The sequence below is a fragment of the Gigantopelta aegis genome, chromosome 4, assembly GCF_016097555.1.
Source record: "Gigantopelta aegis isolate Gae_Host chromosome 4, Gae_host_genome, whole genome shotgun sequence".
Lineage (NCBI taxonomy): Eukaryota > Metazoa > Mollusca > Gastropoda > Neomphalida > Peltospiridae > Gigantopelta > Gigantopelta aegis.
The window spans coordinates 39,007,715-39,026,073 of record NC_054702.1 but is presented as its reverse complement, the minus strand read 5'-3'; the positions used below and the strand labels follow the sequence as shown (position 1 = coordinate 39,026,073).

Below are 18,359 nucleotides of genomic sequence, written 5' to 3'. Positions count from 1 at the left end.
TGCTGTCGGAATTTATTTTTAGACTCGCATTTTGGATGCAGTAAAATGTTAGGTTATAATCTATAATTTTCTCTTGGTCTTAAAAAAACCTAAGAAAACTAAACAAAGATTTATATCATGAATAGCTGTGTAGTCTATGTTACACTACACATGAAGGAAGGAAGGAAATGTTTTATTTTAACGACACACTCAACACATTTTATTTACGGTTATATTGCATCGAACATACGGTTCAGGACCACACTTATTGAGAGAGAAAACCCGCTGTTGCCACTTCATGGGCTACTCTTTTTTGATTAGCAGCAAGGGATCTTTTATATGCACCATCCCACATACAGTATAGTACATGTCATGACCTTTGTTACACCAGTTGTGGAGCACTGGCTCACTACACATGAGTGCACATGCATGTATGTTCTTTACCTGAACATGTACATTTAGGTGTACATAATGGTATAAATAATCAGACCTCTAAGAATTGAAAATCTGCGTGACCCATTTATCGGTTACGCAGAAATAAATCCAGATAACCCATTTCATTTTTGCGTAACCAGTTATATCCAAGTAAATAGTGATCCAAATTTTGCACGAAGAAAAAACTAGGTTAAGTAAAATTAGATTTGCACGAACAATGCGCAAACGAAACAATCGTTCTTGCAATTTTTAGAGGCCTGGTTTATAATTGAATTAACAAAAGTAAGATTTATGGCAAAGAACGAAAAGAAAAATAATAGTGTACATGATGGGTGCTTCAGTTATATTTTAGTGGACATAGAGATAGTGTATATTGTATTTATAGTGTTGGGAATCAGTTAGAATTTTATCATCATTATAATCGGTTCACACCAACCGATCAACTTACGATTATGCAATCGGTTAAAATCATATGAACATAAGGATTTGAACTGTGCATGTGTATATGTATAAGGAACATGCACACGCAAACAAATCCCAATCCAAACATATTTACATCAATTGCATCATAATTTAAACTGGAGGAACAATTACAGTTAACATTTTCCCTCACAATCAGTTATTGATTTGTTATAATCAATAATCATGTCGGAAGAGACATTTTGTGACACCCAATAGCCGATGTGTATTTTTGTGCTGGGGTGTTGTTAAAGGGACAGTTCTGAGTTTGTTGCCATTGTAAGATGTTCCAACTAATAAAATAATTTAACGACTAAAATTACAAACTAAATATTATTGTTTCTTCTTAAGAATATAGGTGTCTGTATATTCAGTGTTTCTTGTCCTATTATTTGTATGTAGCCCAAACTGGATTTGGTCTCCCAACAATTTCATATATGTATGAAAAAGATAAATATTGGGAAACGAAATGAAGTTTCAGCTAGTACAATAATATAGGACGATCAGAAACATTTGAATATACAGACACTGATATTTTATGCAGGAAAATGTATTTAATTGAAATTTATTGTCCTTGAAATGTCTCTGGTATAGTCTGCAAAATCTTGACAATTGCAAGAAACTTGGGACTGTCCCTTTAAACATGCATTCATTCATTCACATCAGAAGAACCAAACCGATCAATGTTCAATTATAACATCGATCATTGAAAGATCACTAATTGTAGTGTATGTGGGAAATGTTTTGTTTTTTTAACATCCAGCATCAATTAAGATCCTCCGGTCATCTGTGTTGACCTAATATGTGGTCAGCCAAGCTGATTTTATGACTTGAGTTACCTGTGACCAGTGCAACCGATAAATCACAGATAGTCTTTTTCAAACATGCAAATCCTGCAATTGGTCACAGCAATCAACAGTGCCATGGAAGTTTTAATTTTCAACAGCACTTTTTTTGCTGAGGACAATATATATATATTTTTTCAATGGCATGTTTTTTTGCTGAGGACAATATATATATATTTTTTCAATGGCATGTTTTTTTGCTGAGGACAATATATATATATTTTTTCAATGGCATGTTTTTTTGCTGAGGACAATATATATATTTTTTTTCAATGGCATGTTTTTTTGCTGAGGACAATATATATATTTTTTTTCAATGGCATGTTTTTTTGCTGAGGACAATATTTATATATTTTTTCAATGGCATGTTTTTTTGCTGTGGATGTTTTCTTAATTGCAGGGGTTTAACATGGAAGATTGATATATCCTAGGAATATGGGATTCAAATTAAATAATCATATGACATATAGTAAATTGGCCGATAGTAAATGTAAAATTGTATATGGTGCAGTGATACCTTGAACATCGTCTTTAAATAAAACAAAATTAGGGCAACCTGAAAACGGACCTGGGCCCCGTTTTACGAAGCGATCTTAGCGTTAAAATCACCGTAAGTGCATATACGGTAATTACACACTTAAAGCGACAGACCCTACTTTTTAAACACCACGGCATATTTTGCACTATTAGAGCCATTTATGATCACTTAAATCAAGCATTACTTACATTTTATTGTTTAGATTATCTATTTCTGTGGAACTGAAGTGTTTCTGGTCATCCTATAATAAATGCATTTTTCGTATTTTTAAAAATGCACGTGCATCTGAGAAGTAACGGTTATTGATCCGAGTTCTAGTCTATGTTTTTTAGGGATATTTTCCGGTTTTAATGCCACAGACTCTTGTTTCACTCTGTAGTAACTTTATCCAAGTGTGTTACAGGTTTGTAGATTAAGTAAACTTAGTGTCCATGTTTACGAGTTGAAACTAGGGTCTGCGTCTTTAAGGTGATCTTAGTGCTATGATTGCTTTGTAAAAATGGGAGTCTGTTTTATACCTGGCATATTCTTTTTAAATGGATATGGCTGTATACATGTACCAACCAAGTGCTGAAAACCAACCATATGCACTATGACCAGTTTACATGTAGGCACTTTGCCTGCATGCACTACATAATACGGTTTAAAATAATGTTTCACTTACCTGTACTTTCACCGCCTACAAAGTCACAATTTTGCCACTTGACTGGTATATTCGAAGCTGGTCCAGTCAGATATCTGGCACTAAATTTGGTATAAGTGCAGTCCTATTTAAAATAAGAAAAAGAAAAAAAAGAGATGTTAATTCGGTATTTGAAAATGTACACCCATTATGACTTATGGCATGTCAGTATAAGTAGAATGATCAACAATAATGTGACTTTTTGTTCAACGTATAATTTGCTATTTATTTTGGGACATCCATGTAGCTCGGTAGTATATACAGGGGTAGAGGGAGTACATGTATTTTGTTTTTAAAATTTTTAATTAGTCACATTAGTTAATGATCACTTTTTTTAACTACTGCATTATATTTAACATTTTATAATTGTGTAATGATCTTGGAAGCTTGTAAATTGAAAGGAAGGAAGGAAACGGTTTATCTAACGTACGATTCAGATTCTTTCCTTTGTCATTACATGTTTGATAGCGTTTTTGTAACATGTACAGTGTGTTGTATTTTCAGATCACTGTCGTTCGTGTGTGGGTGGTGTTGAGATGACTCAAGTAAACACACAGGGTAAGATATTTAATTATACTCAACAAACAAAACAAAGAAAGAAAGACATGTTTTATTTAATGACACACTCAACACATTTTATTTACGGTTATATGGCATTAGACATATGGTTAAGGACCACACAGACATTGAGAGAGGAAACCTGCTGTCGCCACATCCTGGGATGCACTTTCCGATTAGCAGCAAGGGATCTTTTATATGCACCATCCCACAGACAGGATAGCACATACCACAGCACATTGATTTATCAATCATCAGCTGTTGGTAATTTAGACATACATGTATATTCTTAAAGAGGAAACCCGTTTCATTTTTCCATTAGTATAGCAAGGGATCTTTCATATGCATCATCCCATAGACAGGATAGCACATACCATGGTCTTTGATATACCAGTCGTGGTGCACTGGCTGGAATGAGAAGTAGCCCGATGGGTCCACCGACGGGGATCGATCCCAGACCGACTGCGCATCAGGCAAGCGCTTTACCACTGTGCTACGTCCCGCCCCTGTTAACATACAGTGTCCCATTTTACAAAACTTGTGATCTTATGCATGTAAATTATCTTAGCGCTAGTGTCACTTTGTAATATGGGCCAATTTTAGGTAATTAAAATATTCATATACAGTAAAACCCCTCTAAACCGGACAACCATGTATAGGACTATGTAAAAAATGTTTTTTTAGTGATGTTCAGTTTAGACAGGTTATGTTCAGTATCGATATTTAAAAAGGGGTGGGATCTCCTTCTTGGTGGACCCATTCTCTGACTGGTATATCAAAGCATTGGTATGTGCTACCCTGTCTGGGGGAAAGTGGATATGAAATATCTCTTGTCGCTAATTAATAGGGAAAAATGTATTGAGTTAGTTTCCTGTGTAGACTACACATAGAAGACGATTAAGAAATGTTTGACGTCTAACAGCCACTGATTAAAGGGACAGTCCAGAGTTTGCTGCAATTTTTAAGATATTGTTAGCTAAAGGAGACTTTAACAACTGTAATTACATATCAGATATATTTTTCTGCATAAAATATTAGTGACTGTATATTAAACATGTTTCTGATCGTTCTAGTATTTATACTAGGTTAAATTTAATTTTATTTCCTAAAATAGTTATTTTTTATATACATGTACATATACGTACAAAATTATTTGAAGACAAAATCCAGTTTGGGCTTCTTACAAATAATAAGACAACCAGAAACACATTGAATATACAGACACTAATATACTAAAAAGAAAATATATTTAATGTGTATTTTTTTGACGTAAAAGATTTTATTAGTTGGAAATATCTTACAATACAGGAAACTCGGGACAATCCCTTTAATAGTTAGAATGTTAGTTGTGTTGTTTAACGACACCACTAGAGCACATTGATTAATTAATCATCAGCTATTGCATGTCAAACATTTGTTAATTCTGACTCGTAGTCATCAGAGAAACCCGCTATATTTGTCTTAATGCAGCAAGGGATCTTTTATAATATGCATTATCCCACAGACAGGAAAGCACATACAACGGCCTTTGACCAATTATGGTGCACTGGTTGAAACGAAAAAGAAAAAAAAATTCAGTTGAATGGATCCACCAAGGTGGTTCGATCCTGCGATGCAAGCACCTCAACCGACTGAGCTAAATCTAGCCCTCGGTTTATAGAGGGTCGGGTTTTAAAGGGGTTTTACTGTTATATATATTTCTTTCAGTATGTCATTTTCTCAAGTAAATATTAAGCAAGCATTTGTCAAAATATGTTGCTCTCAACCCCCTCCCCCCCCCCCCCCCCCCCACACACACACAAAAAAAGATTAAAAAAAAAAAAAAAAAAAAAAAAAGCACACCCAAGGACAAAACATTTTAACACCTACCATGCATTGACAGATGTTGATTTAATGCCAAAAGGCAAAATACATTTGTAAAAAGGGGGGAAAAGTGAATTGCAGATGTAATAATTTTTAGAATAGCTCTACGGTTGTTTGATGATACAAATATGTATTTAAACACATGTGATGGCATGTGATACGTATGTATGTATACACAAGAAGAAATCCTCCAGAGGCAAATATACTGATTGATCTAGAATACGATAAAGTTGATATCTTAGGGCAGTATGCATAGCAACTAGTGTGTATTTCATTTACTACTAGCATATATACTGTACAACTAATTGTTCCAGAAATCGTATACAGTATTTATTTATTTATTTATTTATTTATTTATTATTTACTTATTAACTTGTTTGTGTACATGTACGGATATGGGAGTGGGATGTAGCTCAAGTGGTAGCATGTCCGCCTGTGAAGCGGTCGGTCATCGGATCGATCGATCCTTCTCAGTAGACCCATTTGCAGTTTGAGCTATTTTCCGTTCCAACCAGTGGTCCACAACTGGTTCATCAAAGGCCATGGTATGTGCTGTCCTGTGTGGGGAAGTGCATATAAAAGACCCCTTGCTGCTTATTGGAAAGAGTAGCCTACATGTATGTGGCGGCATCGTGTTTCCTCTAAAGAAATTTGTCAAAATGACCATACATGTATGTTTGACGTCCGATAGCTGATGATAAGATAAAAATCAATGTGCTGATCTAGAAACGTCGTTAAATAAATCAAACTTTACTTTTTTTTGTACAGATACATGTATATATCAAATCTCACACTAAAGAGAATGATATTAAGTTGACTTGAATGTACATATTGTTTACATTGTGTATATATTTTTAAACTTTAAATTTAAACTGTAAATTTTTTTTAAAAACAATTTCAATAGTAAGCACAAAATGAACAAATTAACATATATGCATGTGCTGTTTAACTTACTGTAAAATAAGTCACTCTAGAGCTTGTCTACTCCTTTCATGTTTACTGGTGACCCTGATTACTTATTTGAGGACAGGTCTACTCCTTTCATGTTTACTGGAGACCCTGATTACTTATTTGAGGACAGGTCTACTCCTTTCATGTTTACTGGAGACCCTGCTTACTTATTTGAGGACAGGTCTACTCCTTTCATGTTTACTGGAGACCCTGATTACTTATTTGAGGACAGGTCTACTCCTTTCATGTTTACTGCAGTGGACAATATTTCGAAATCTGAGGTAACCAGAAGTCGGTTCACGTGGTTTTTACCTAGGTAACCAATTGTTTGGTTACTTGAATTATACTTGCGTAACCCGTGGGTTATCTGATCGGTTACCTCAAAATTACATTCAAATTATATTTTAAATACATAGTTTTTAGCTCAAACATAAAGTTAAAACAAATACAAAAGAAAACATTTAAAAAAAAAAAAAATGTCTTTAATGCTTGCTAAAGTTAACAATATTATAAAAGAACTGAACATGAGCCCCAGTACTGAAACAAAATACAGGGACGTAGCGGGGGGATTGGGGGGGCCTCCCCCTGTGACAATTTTGAAACTCAGGACGCCTGTAGATGCATTCTAAGCTTTTTCGGAAGCATTTTTCTTTTTTCGAGTCAGTTTTAAGAGGATATTTTATAGGACAATTACAGACAGCCTCGAACTATTCCCGGATTTTGTTTTTGCATTACGCACATGCGTACTGTGCGTAATGCTACTTTCACTTTATCGATGGTACTTATATACTACAGTGATGTTCCAAATGTTAGTTTTTTTAAAGCTCATTATGCGATGTTAGTATTTTTCAATTTTTGTGACACTTTTGGATTCCTGTTTATGTTAAAACTATTTTTAACATGTGTAAAATTATAGCCAGTCCAATAGTATGTCTACATATATTCCTTTAGAGATAAAATAGCAGCAGATAATTTAGCCATCCCAAGAGGTCCGAGCACATTTCTTTAAAACCTTTTTAAAAGTGTAGACTGGTCGCAAGTTACACATGTACAACTGTTGCAATATAACGTTGTTTACTGGTTTGCTGCGCATCCAGTATCTAAAAATCAGTCTTAAAACATTTGTCGGAATACCAGTAGTATGTCTGCATGAATAAACTTCCTGTAATCGTGAAGTTTACAAGTTTTAATTTCTGAACGTTTACAGGTCATGACGTAACCGATTTGCGGTTCGCGTAAATTTAATTTTGCGTAACCGACACGCGAACAGAACGGTGGTTCACGTGAAATATTGTGCCCTGTTACTGGAGACCCTGATCACTTCTTTGAGGACAGGTATCTCTTTTCACATTTACTGGAGATCCTGATCACTTCTTTGAGGACATATGTCTACTCTTTTCACATTTACTGGAGACCTTGAGCACTTATTTGAGGACAGGTATCTCTTTTCACATTTACTGGAGACCCTGATCACTTCTTTGAGGACATATGTCTACTCTTTTCACATTTACTGGAGACCTTGAGCACTTATTGGAGGACAGGTCTCTCTTTTCACATTTACTGGAGACCGTGAGCACTTATTTGAGGACATATGTCTACTCTTTTCACATTTACTGGAGACCTTGAGCACTTATTTGAGGACAGGTCTCTCTTTTCATATTTACTGGAGACCTTGAGCACTTATTTGAGGACAGGTCTCTCTTTTCACATTTACTGGAGACCCTGAGCACTTACTTGAGGACAGGTCTCTCTTCACATTTACTGGAGACCTTGATCACTTATTTGAGGACATATGTCTACTCTTTTCACATTTACTGGAGACCCTGAGCACTTATTTGAGGACATATGTCTACTCTTTTCACATTTACTGGAGACCCTGAGCACTTATTTGAGGACATATGTCTACTCTTTTCACATTTACTGGAGACCCTGATCACTTCTTTGAGGACATATGTCTACTCTTTTCACATTTACTAGAGATCCTGATCACTTCTTTGAGGACATATGTCTACTCTTTTCACATTTACTGGAGACCCTGAGCACTTATTTGAGGACATATGTCTACTCTTTTCACATTTACTGGAGACCCTGATCACTTCTTTGAGGACATATGTCTACTCTTTTCACATTTACTGGAGACCCTGAGCACTTATTTGAGGACAGGTCTCTCTTTTCACATTTACTGGAGACCCTGAGCACTTATTTGAGGACAGGTCTCTCTTTTCACATTTACTGGAGACCCTGATCACTTCTTTGAGGACATATGTCTACTCTTTTCACATTTACTGGAGACCCTGATCACTTCTTTGAGGACATATGTCTACTCTTTTCACATTTACTGGAGATCCTGATCACTTCTTTGAGGACATATGTCTACTCTTTTCACATTTACTGGAGACCCTGAGCACTTATTTGAGGACAGGTCTCTCTTTTCACATTTACTGGAGACCCTGATCACTTCTTTGAGGACATATGTCTACTCTTTTCACATTTACTGGAGACCTTGATCACTTCTTTGAGGACATATGTCTACTCTTTTCACATTTACTGGAGACCCTGATCACTTCTTTGAGGACATATGTCTACTCTTTTCACATTTACTGGAGATCCTGATCACTTCTTTGAGGACATATGTCTACTCTTTTCACATTTACTGGAGACCCTGATCACTTCTTTGAGGACATATGTCTACTCTTTTCACATTTACTGGAGACCCTGAGCACTTATTTGAGGACAGGTCTCTCTTTTCACATTTACTGGAGACCCTGATCACTTCTTTGAGGACATATGTCTACTCTTTTCACATTTACTGGAGACCTTGATCACTTCTTTGAGGACATATGTCTACTCTTTTCACATTTACTGGAGACCCTGATCACTTCTTTGAGGACATATGTCTACTCTTTTCACATTTACTGGAGACCCTGATCACTTATTTGAGGACAGGTCTACTCTTTTTCACGTTTACTGGAGACCCTGAGCACTATTTGAGGACATATGTCTACTCTTTTCACATTTACTGGAGACCCTGAGCACTTATTTGAGGACAGGTCTCTCTTTTCACATTTACTGGAGACCCTGAGCACTTCTTTGAGGACAGGTATCTCTTTTCACATTTACTGGAGACCCTGATCACTTCTTTGAGGACATATGTCTACTCTTTTCACATTTACTGGAGACCCTGATCACTTATTTGAGGACAGGTCTACTCTTTTTCACGTTTACTGGAGACCCTGAGCACTATTTGAGGACATATGTCTACTCTTTTCACATTTACTGGAGACCCTGAGCACTTATTTGAGGACAGGTCTCTCTTTTCACATTTACTGGAGACCCTGATCACTTCTTTGAGGACATATGTCTCCTCTTTTCACATTTACTGGAGACCCTGATCACTTCTTTGAGGACATATGTCTACTCTTTTCACATTTACTGGAGATCCTGATCACTTCTTTGAGGACATATGTCTACTCTTTTCACATTTACTGGAGACCCTGAGCACTTATTTGAGGACAGGTCTCTCTTTTCACATTTACTGGAGACCCTGATCACTTCTTTGAGGACATATGTCTACTCTTTTCACATTTACTGGAGACCTTGATCACTTCTTTGAGGACATATGTCTACTCTTTTCACATTTACTGGAGACCCTGATCACTTCTTTGAGGACATATGTCTACTCTTTTCACATTTACTGGAGATCCTGATCACTTCTTTGAGGACATATGTCTACTCTTTTCACATTTACTGGAGACCCTGATCACTTCTTTGAGGACATATGTCTACTCTTTTCACATTTACTGGAGACCCTGAGCACTTATTTGAGGACAGGTCTCTCTTTTCACATTTACTGGAGACCCTGATCACTTCTTTGAGGACATATGTCTACTCTTTTCACATTTACTGGAGACCTTGATCACTTCTTTGAGGACATATGTCTACTCTTTTCACATTTACTGGAGACCCTGATCACTTCTTTGAGGACATATGTCTACTCTTTTCACATTTACTGGAGATCCTGATCACTTCTTTGAGGACATATGTCTACTCTTTTCACATTTACTGGAGACCCTGAGCACTTATTTGAGGACAGGTCTCTCTTTTCACATTTACTGGAGACCCTGATCACTTCTTTGAGGACATATGTCTACTCTTTTCACATTTACTGGAGACCTTGATCACTTCTTTGAGGACATATGTCTACTCTTTTCACATTTACTGGAGACCCTGATCACTTCTTTGAGGACATATGTCTACTCTTTTCACATTTACTGGAGATCCTGATCACTTCTTTGAGGACATATGTCTACTCTTTTCACATTTACTGGAGACCCTGAGCACTTATTTGAGGACAGGTCTCTCTTTTCACATTTACTGGAGACCCTGATCACTTCTTTGAGGACATATGTCTACTCTTTTCACATTTACTGGAGACCTTGATCACTTCTTTGAGGACATATGTCTACTCTTTTCACATTTACTGGAGACCCTGATCACTTCTTTGAGGACATATGTCTACTCTTTTCACATTTACTGGAGACCCTGATCACTTCTTTGAGGACATATGTCTACTCTTTTCACATTTACTGGAGACCCTGAGCACTTATTTGAGGACAGGTCTCTCTTTTCACATTTACTGGAGACCCTGAGCACTTATTTGAGGACAGGTCTACACTTTTCACATTTACTGGAGATCCTGATCACTTCTTTGAGGACATATTTCTACTCTTTTCACATTTACTGGAGACCCTGAGCACTTATTTGAGGACAGGTCTCTCTTTTCACATTTACTGGAGACCCTGAGCACATATTTGAGGACAGGTCTCTCTTTTCACATTTATTGGAGACCCTGAGCACTTATTTGAGGACAGGTCTACTCTTTTCACATTTACTGGAGACCCTGATCACTTATTTGAGGACAGGTCTACTCTTCACATTTACTGGAGACCCTGATCACTTATTTGAGGACAGGTCTACTCTTTTTCACATTTTTCTGGAGACCCTGAGCACTATTTGAGGACAGGTCTACACTTTTCACATTTACTGGAGACCCTGAGCACTTATTTGAGGCATGTCTACTCTTTTCACATTTACTGGAGACTGTGAGCACTTATTTGAGGACAGGTCTACACTTTTCACATTTACTGGAGACCCTGAGCACTTATTTGAGGATATGTCTACTCTAAAACACAATAATTTAACATGAGGTGTCGTTAAACAATTATTATTTCTCACATCGCTTGAATATAGTGAGTAATATTCTATAGTACAAGAATATTTTCAACAAACCTTTATATAATTACAATGTAAGCAATTAGGAATTCATGAAGGATACACACTTTAGTCACAAGTAAAGATATACAATATAATAACAGAAAAAGTGTCTTTGTGGTGGGGGAGGGTGTTTCTAGGGTCTACATTTTTCTCTCTTATTTTTGTCATATTCATAAAAAGAATTAAAACAGTAACAAAGTTAATTTAATATAATAATCATTATTATAGTTGTAAAATACCCCATGTATCTGTGAAGTGGTCTTCAGTTTCTTAATAAATAGTTTTGTTTTTAACATTTCTAAAATTTTTTATTGTTTTCTTTTTTAGTATACATGTACATGTACATACAATGTATTTGACAAGCAGCAAGTCTAGTGTGTATAATATTTCTTTACAACCAGTACCGTTAGAACTGCTTACTACTGATGCTGGTCTTTTGTGTGTTTTAAAACACATCACACCCGTCTTTTATGCTTTGTGTTTTATACCGTTACATTACACCCACAACAGCAGTCATGTGCGTCGTGTCAAACTATTAACATATATATCACGCTGGCACATAACAGTAGTGTGGATCGCTTCAGTGGGCGAAGACAAACGGGTTTTATAACCCACCTGGCTTGAAATCCGCTTTCGGAGCAACCCAATACACGTACATATCATGTTTTTTAACTGAAACTATACAATCATAAAAAAAAGAGTAAAATTTATTGTGTAGTATTCTGTTACTTTTGTTAGAGTAATAATGGACATTCACCTGCATATTGTTAATTGTGTTACAAAAAAAAAATATATATATATATTTATCATCCATTAAAGGCTTTTGTAGAAGATATTGCTGGCACTATAATTTGTGATATCTCCTGCAATATCTCCGCAGGAGATATCGCTTCTTATAATCTTGATTGGTCAAATTTTAATCACAAGATAATATTTTGTTTGTTTCAGCGCTAAACCTATTATTAGTGACTTCACGCCACTGCCGTTCTGCTAGTCTACTGCTGCTAAATATAGTGACATTCAACCCACATTACTGACATAGTTTACAACTGTCGCAAATAAAAAGAATGATAATGGATGATAAAAAGAACACCCCCTTGTGTTTTATGATATCATAATTTATCAGCACTCGTTGATAAAAGTATAAAAATCCTCAGCAAGCCTCAGATTTCATACTTTTATCAACTCGTGCTGATAAATTATAATATCACAAGACACTCGGGGAGTATCCTCTATATACATGTACGTATATATATATATATATTTGTGGAGGTGGGTCGTATCCCAGTGGTAAAGTGTTCACCTGGGGTCTGATGCATGAACTGAGACAACTGAAAGTCTCTAACAACTCATTATCCCAGACTGTATAGTCAAGAGTTTGGCTGTCGCCAGTTTCCAGTGCGTAAACTTGACGTGTGACTACTACAACGAAGTTCGAGACTTTAGCATGATTGTTACAGTGTTTGTTTTATTTCTATTTATAAACTAGAAAATCCCTAGAAATTTCTTTCAAAACACTCCAATATAAAAACGTATTAAAACCCCCCCTAAATATATCAATAGAAAATATTTCATTGCAATAAATATTAGAAAACTGATATTGTATACGGGAACTACTCTTTACAATATTTGATGTGGTGAGTATTGCTAGTGAAGGTAATATCGTGGCACTGTGGTACAAATCATTAATACGGTGAAAATATATGAAGAAAGCTGTTTTATAAAATCGGAGAAACTAATGTTTGAAAAATTGTGATATGATAAATTTTAACATTAAAATCCATCACAGGATAATGGGCCACGCTATTTAAAAATCCTAGATTTGCCCTTGCCTATTAAACCATACCTGTAAATTGCCAACAAATATTTTTAAATGTCCCCTTTATGTAACATCAAAGACAATCAGATATACCACCTTCTATTGAAACAACACATGCGTTGTATATACACAGTAAAGCATATAACATTGGCATCACAGGTTTTATATATCTATAAGAATTATATAGCAGATTACCGAACACATTTTGATATATTTTAATAAAAATAATTTTATACGTTTTCTCTAGTTAGTTATATTTTTAAATAACTCGTAAAACATGGGTGTCGGAAGATGGCTGTAAATGGGGGGGGGGGGGGGGGGGACGACATTAAATGTGAAGTCATATATAAATATTTTTTTTGTAATCAACTCTGGCTGTATTAAATCAGTTTCTAACGATGTCACATTATGAACCACACTCGATCATGCTGTCGAAGTAAATAAAACAATTTTTTTTTTTCTTTTTTTAATTCAAATCCATATTCTGATTGGGTTTTTCCTCCCATCCCAACCAGTGCAATATGACTGGTATATCAAAATGTGTGGTATGTGCTGTCTTGTGGGGAAGTGCATATAAAAGATCGCTTGCTGCTAAAGGAAAAATGTAGTGGGTTTCCTTTAAGATTACGAGTCAAAAATTACCAAATGTTTTACATCCAATAGCCGATGATTAATACAAAAATGACCAAATGTTTGACATCCAATAGCCGATGATTAATACAAAAATCAGTGTGCTCTAGTGGTTTCATAATAGGTAGTACTAAAGCAAATAACTTCCGGCTGTGTCAAAGTTCGAGGTGAACCAAACGTTCGACAGAGAAGTGAACACCACAATTGAGTCCTGTGATTGGTGATAAATATGAGTGTGTTGGTTGTAAAAAGAAATAGTTTCATCTGGGCAAAAAATGTATGCAATTTTATTTCATCTAGTACCACTGTGTCAAGTAGCCTTGTGCTTGAAACATGTATGGGGTACCTGTAAAAAAACAGTACTCAGATTTTGTGCGTAACTACATGTAGGGTAGTCATAGACGCTACCCGTTATCTCAGAAATGAGCAGCTTGACCCCACATTTTTTCTTATTCACTTTAAGGGTCAGCTAGCTTAAGGGGTGGTAGTATTTATATCTGTGGCGTTTATGTCGATTGGTACACTGCAGGTAGGAGTTTTAGCCACATATGTTACTATTGTTGTCTATGGGATTTGATTTGGTAGTATATACACCCTATACAAAACAAACTTTTAACTATTTTCTTTGTATTTTAGGTGAATAAAAATGTTATGACTAATTATTACTATGTAAGACTTACATTGAATATTGGTACTGTCATATAGCTATAATCGTGCTATATATTTTGGCACCACGATTCAACTATGGTAATAAAATTGTTTTAATATATAATTTAAAGTTATCACTGATAATAAAACAATTAAAGACCTATATTTAAGACTTAGCAAACAAATACTCCCACAATTAATTCTCAATAATAAATTTAAACATTGTTCGAAATTGTAAAAATAACTGATACGGTCGCAATAAAAAACTTTAATGAAAGAAATGCGTAATTATGCTTAATGTGTTCTTCAATGTTAGTTATATGAACTTGTATGAACTTAAATGTTCTTCCAGGGTTCACAGTGGAAAGGATTTAATTTCAGTCAATTTCAAATATTTAAAAAAAAAAAAATGGCTGATTAAATTTAAACTAAAATCTTGTTGGCCGAATACTAAATGTTATTAACCACTTTATATAAAAATTAGCAATGAGCTAATTCAGCTATAGGCATGGTGACCTCCGATTTCAGAATTTTATATAATATATATATATATATATTTTTTTAATCATGCAAGACCTATTTTCTTTAAACTGGACTATTTTAAGCTGCTATATATACACACAATTAATGGCACAGGGACATGGTGTGGTGCCAGTATAGTATGCCGCTATTTTTCATGAGGCAAAGTTGGCTGATTTTTTTCTTATTTAATGTCATTGTGCATCTGTTTATACATGCATCTACATACATTATACATGTATTTTATGTTCTAAACATGTGAAGTTTACATTTCCTTGTGTAAGTGTTTTTCAGCTATTGGCTGTACGTATGTACATGGACACTATTTTTACACATGGTTAAGTCTGTTCCTTGCCCCAAGGCACATACTTTAATAACACAAATGCAGGCATATTTCAAATAACAGTGACAGGCCATATATAAAAATGATGGTTCACTCCGCTAAATGTAGGATTTCCTAAATTGGTGGCACGGAAATAACTTAAACGTTAAAAATAGTTAATAGTTAAAAGTGTTTATCCAACACCACTAGAGCACATTGATTTATTAATCATCGGCTATTTGATGTCACACATTTCATAATTTTTGAGTCTTAAAGGAAACCCGCTATATTTTTCCTTTAGCAGCATGGGATCTTATATACGGTATATATGCACATCCCCACATACAGGACAGCACATACCATGACCATTGATATACCAGTATGGGCCACTGGTTGGGTTTGGTTCCACACATGCAAACACATATTTCATTTCATTTACATTGCTTTATATTCAATTAAGGTTCAAGCACGTTGTCCTGGGCCCCATTCCAGGAAGTGATATTAGGGCTAAGATCACTGTAAGTGCATACAGTAGTTATGCACTTACAATGGTATTTGGGCTAAGATTGCTTGTGGAATTGGGCCATGGGCACATAGGTCAGGTCAGGACAGGTCAGTGGGTAACTGGGTAACTGGGTCAGTGGTTAACTGTTGGTTATTAATGAGAGAGAGGTCAGTGGGACAGTGTTACATGGCCTCCCCATTGAGTCATTAAACTCACTCTGGGTGGGAGCCCCAGTACTTGGCTGTCAACACATATATGTGTTATGTATATATATATATATATAGGCCCTACATATACCTGGTGTACATTATAAGTTGTAGAAGCATCAGAGGGGTATATGGCTTTTTATGCACCTTCTGTGTGTTCTTTTACTGAGCCGAAGGCGAGGGGGTAAAAGGGCACACAGAGGGTACATAAAAAGCCATATACTCAGAGAGATGCTTCTACAACAAATTTATCTTGCCGACATGTTAAACCATACAGCCAAATAATCAAAATAATGCCAGACAATAATTGTTAACAATGTATTAACACGGATGCGAACAAAACCACTTGCCAGTGACGAAAAATAGTTCCAATCGATAAACGAGTTTTTAACTTCAAATTTTTGTAATACGAAATTGTCTGAAACAGATATTAATTTAAAAAAAGAAAAAAAATTGATTGATTATCAATGTTATTTATAATCTAATTATTGCTTTAGCATTAACTGGGATGGCTGGAAACTGTTGAAAATTACAGACGGGGTTATATAAGAGAATTTGGCTCCGCCCACAGGGGTATAAGGGATTTGTCCAATGGCAAACAACCAATGAGATTAAAGAATTTTACATGAAGGCGAAATAAGTAGGTTTTCATGGTAGGAGAGATTTAATTTTTAAAATCAGTGTTCTCGCTGGTCCACTGTGCTGTGCGAGAAGCTGCAACCCAGCTACTGGTTCTGGAAAAACACCACTATGAGACTGGACCAATGGTCTGTGACTTATTTGGAGGGCTGGAGGTTGACAGCAAAATAAGATACATGTACTGATGTACCTGCCAAATTGAGAAGAAATAAAATATAGATGTAAGGAAGAAAAAGAAAAGGGACGGTGTGATTTTAAAAAAGTACAACTTGGGATGGCTGTGTGTTGCCTACCATACATGTATCTAGGTCACTGCGACCTACTTTTCATTCATTACTGTACATTAAAGGAAATCGTTTTCTGGGCCAAACAACGTACATGTGTCTTCCTTAAGGGGCGTTCTCATTAGTTGCATCGACTTGTCGCATGCAATCGAATCGTACTGTGGAAACATGTAAATCAGAATGACTTTAATCTTATATGTTCCGATTTTTGTAGGGCCAAAAAATCACATGCAACACGAAGTTGGTGCGACTAATCCAGGACACAATATTTCACGAGAACCGTTATTCTGTTAGCGTGTAGGTTACGCAACTTTTAAAATCACGAGAACCGTTATTCTGTTAGCGTGTAGGTTACGCAACTTTTAAAATCACGAGAACCGTTATTCTGTTAGCGTGTAGGTTACGCAACTTTTAAAATCACGAGAACCGTTATTCTGTTAGCGTGTAGGTTACGCAACTTTTAAAATCACGAGAACCGTTATTCTGTTAGCGTGTAGGTTACGCAACTTTTAAAATCACGAGAACCGCCAATCGTTTGCGTGGTGAAGAATTACATTCTAAAACTACCATATATCAGTAATGAAAGTGAGAAACAATTTATGTTTTTAAATACATTTGTACCACCAATGTAGCACAGAACCGTAGTTCAAGTGTTTTAGGATTAGGTAGGCCTAACTCATCGATTACAAGAACTATATTAACATGACTGAACAATCGGTTACCTAAGTAAGAACTACGCTGCTTTATCAATTCATATAGGAACATAAACCTTGTATGCAAGTACATATACAGAACTTCACATACGTTGTTTTTGCTTCCTATTTATTGCTCAATTTTATTTTACGCAAGAATATATACCACAAGACCACATAGCAGTCGGGTGGTATGTTCTTTAGCAAAATAAACGAGTGCAATAAAGAGGAAGCGAAAACAACGTATGTTTAATCTATGATCAAAACTCCTTTCATGGATTTGCTTAATGTTAAGAATCATACTCTGCGGCAGCCTTATGTTATGTTTCAAATAGGATGTGACGTAGTTTGTAAATGATATATGACATCAGTACATAAAAGGTGCTAATTGCAGTAAAAATAAAAGGGAATTCCCCATGTAAAGTTCCGGTCCAGATCGCACATATGTGCAATACAAAATAAATTTATCACACAGTTTCAAAATGTCTTTATCACTATAGTAAGATTGAAT

The 18,359-nt window shown here is 35.7% G+C and overlaps 2 protein-coding genes across 5 annotated transcripts in view; one reads left to right on the top strand and one right to left on the bottom strand.

The window, feature by feature from the left end:
• Nucleotides 1-18,359, bottom strand: part of LOC121370526 (probable beta-D-xylosidase 2) — a 165,648-nt gene that overhangs the window by 99,771 nt on the left and 47,518 nt on the right. For all 4 annotated transcript variants that reach the window (XM_041495812.1, XM_041495813.1, XM_041495815.1 and 1 more), the window contains exon 2: nt 2,921-3,023. The gene's annotated coding sequence lies outside the window, so the exon portion shown is untranslated. The remainder of the gene's footprint in view (nt 1-2,920; nt 3,024-18,359) is intronic.
• The window catches only part of LOC121370527 (fibroblast growth factor receptor substrate 2-like), a 36,508-nt gene that overhangs the window by 16,027 nt on the left and 2,122 nt on the right, over nt 1-18,359 (top strand). The window contains exon 3 of the mRNA XM_041495816.1: nt 3,443-3,496. The gene's annotated coding sequence lies outside the window, so the exon portion shown is untranslated. The remainder of the gene's footprint in view (nt 1-3,442; nt 3,497-18,359) is intronic.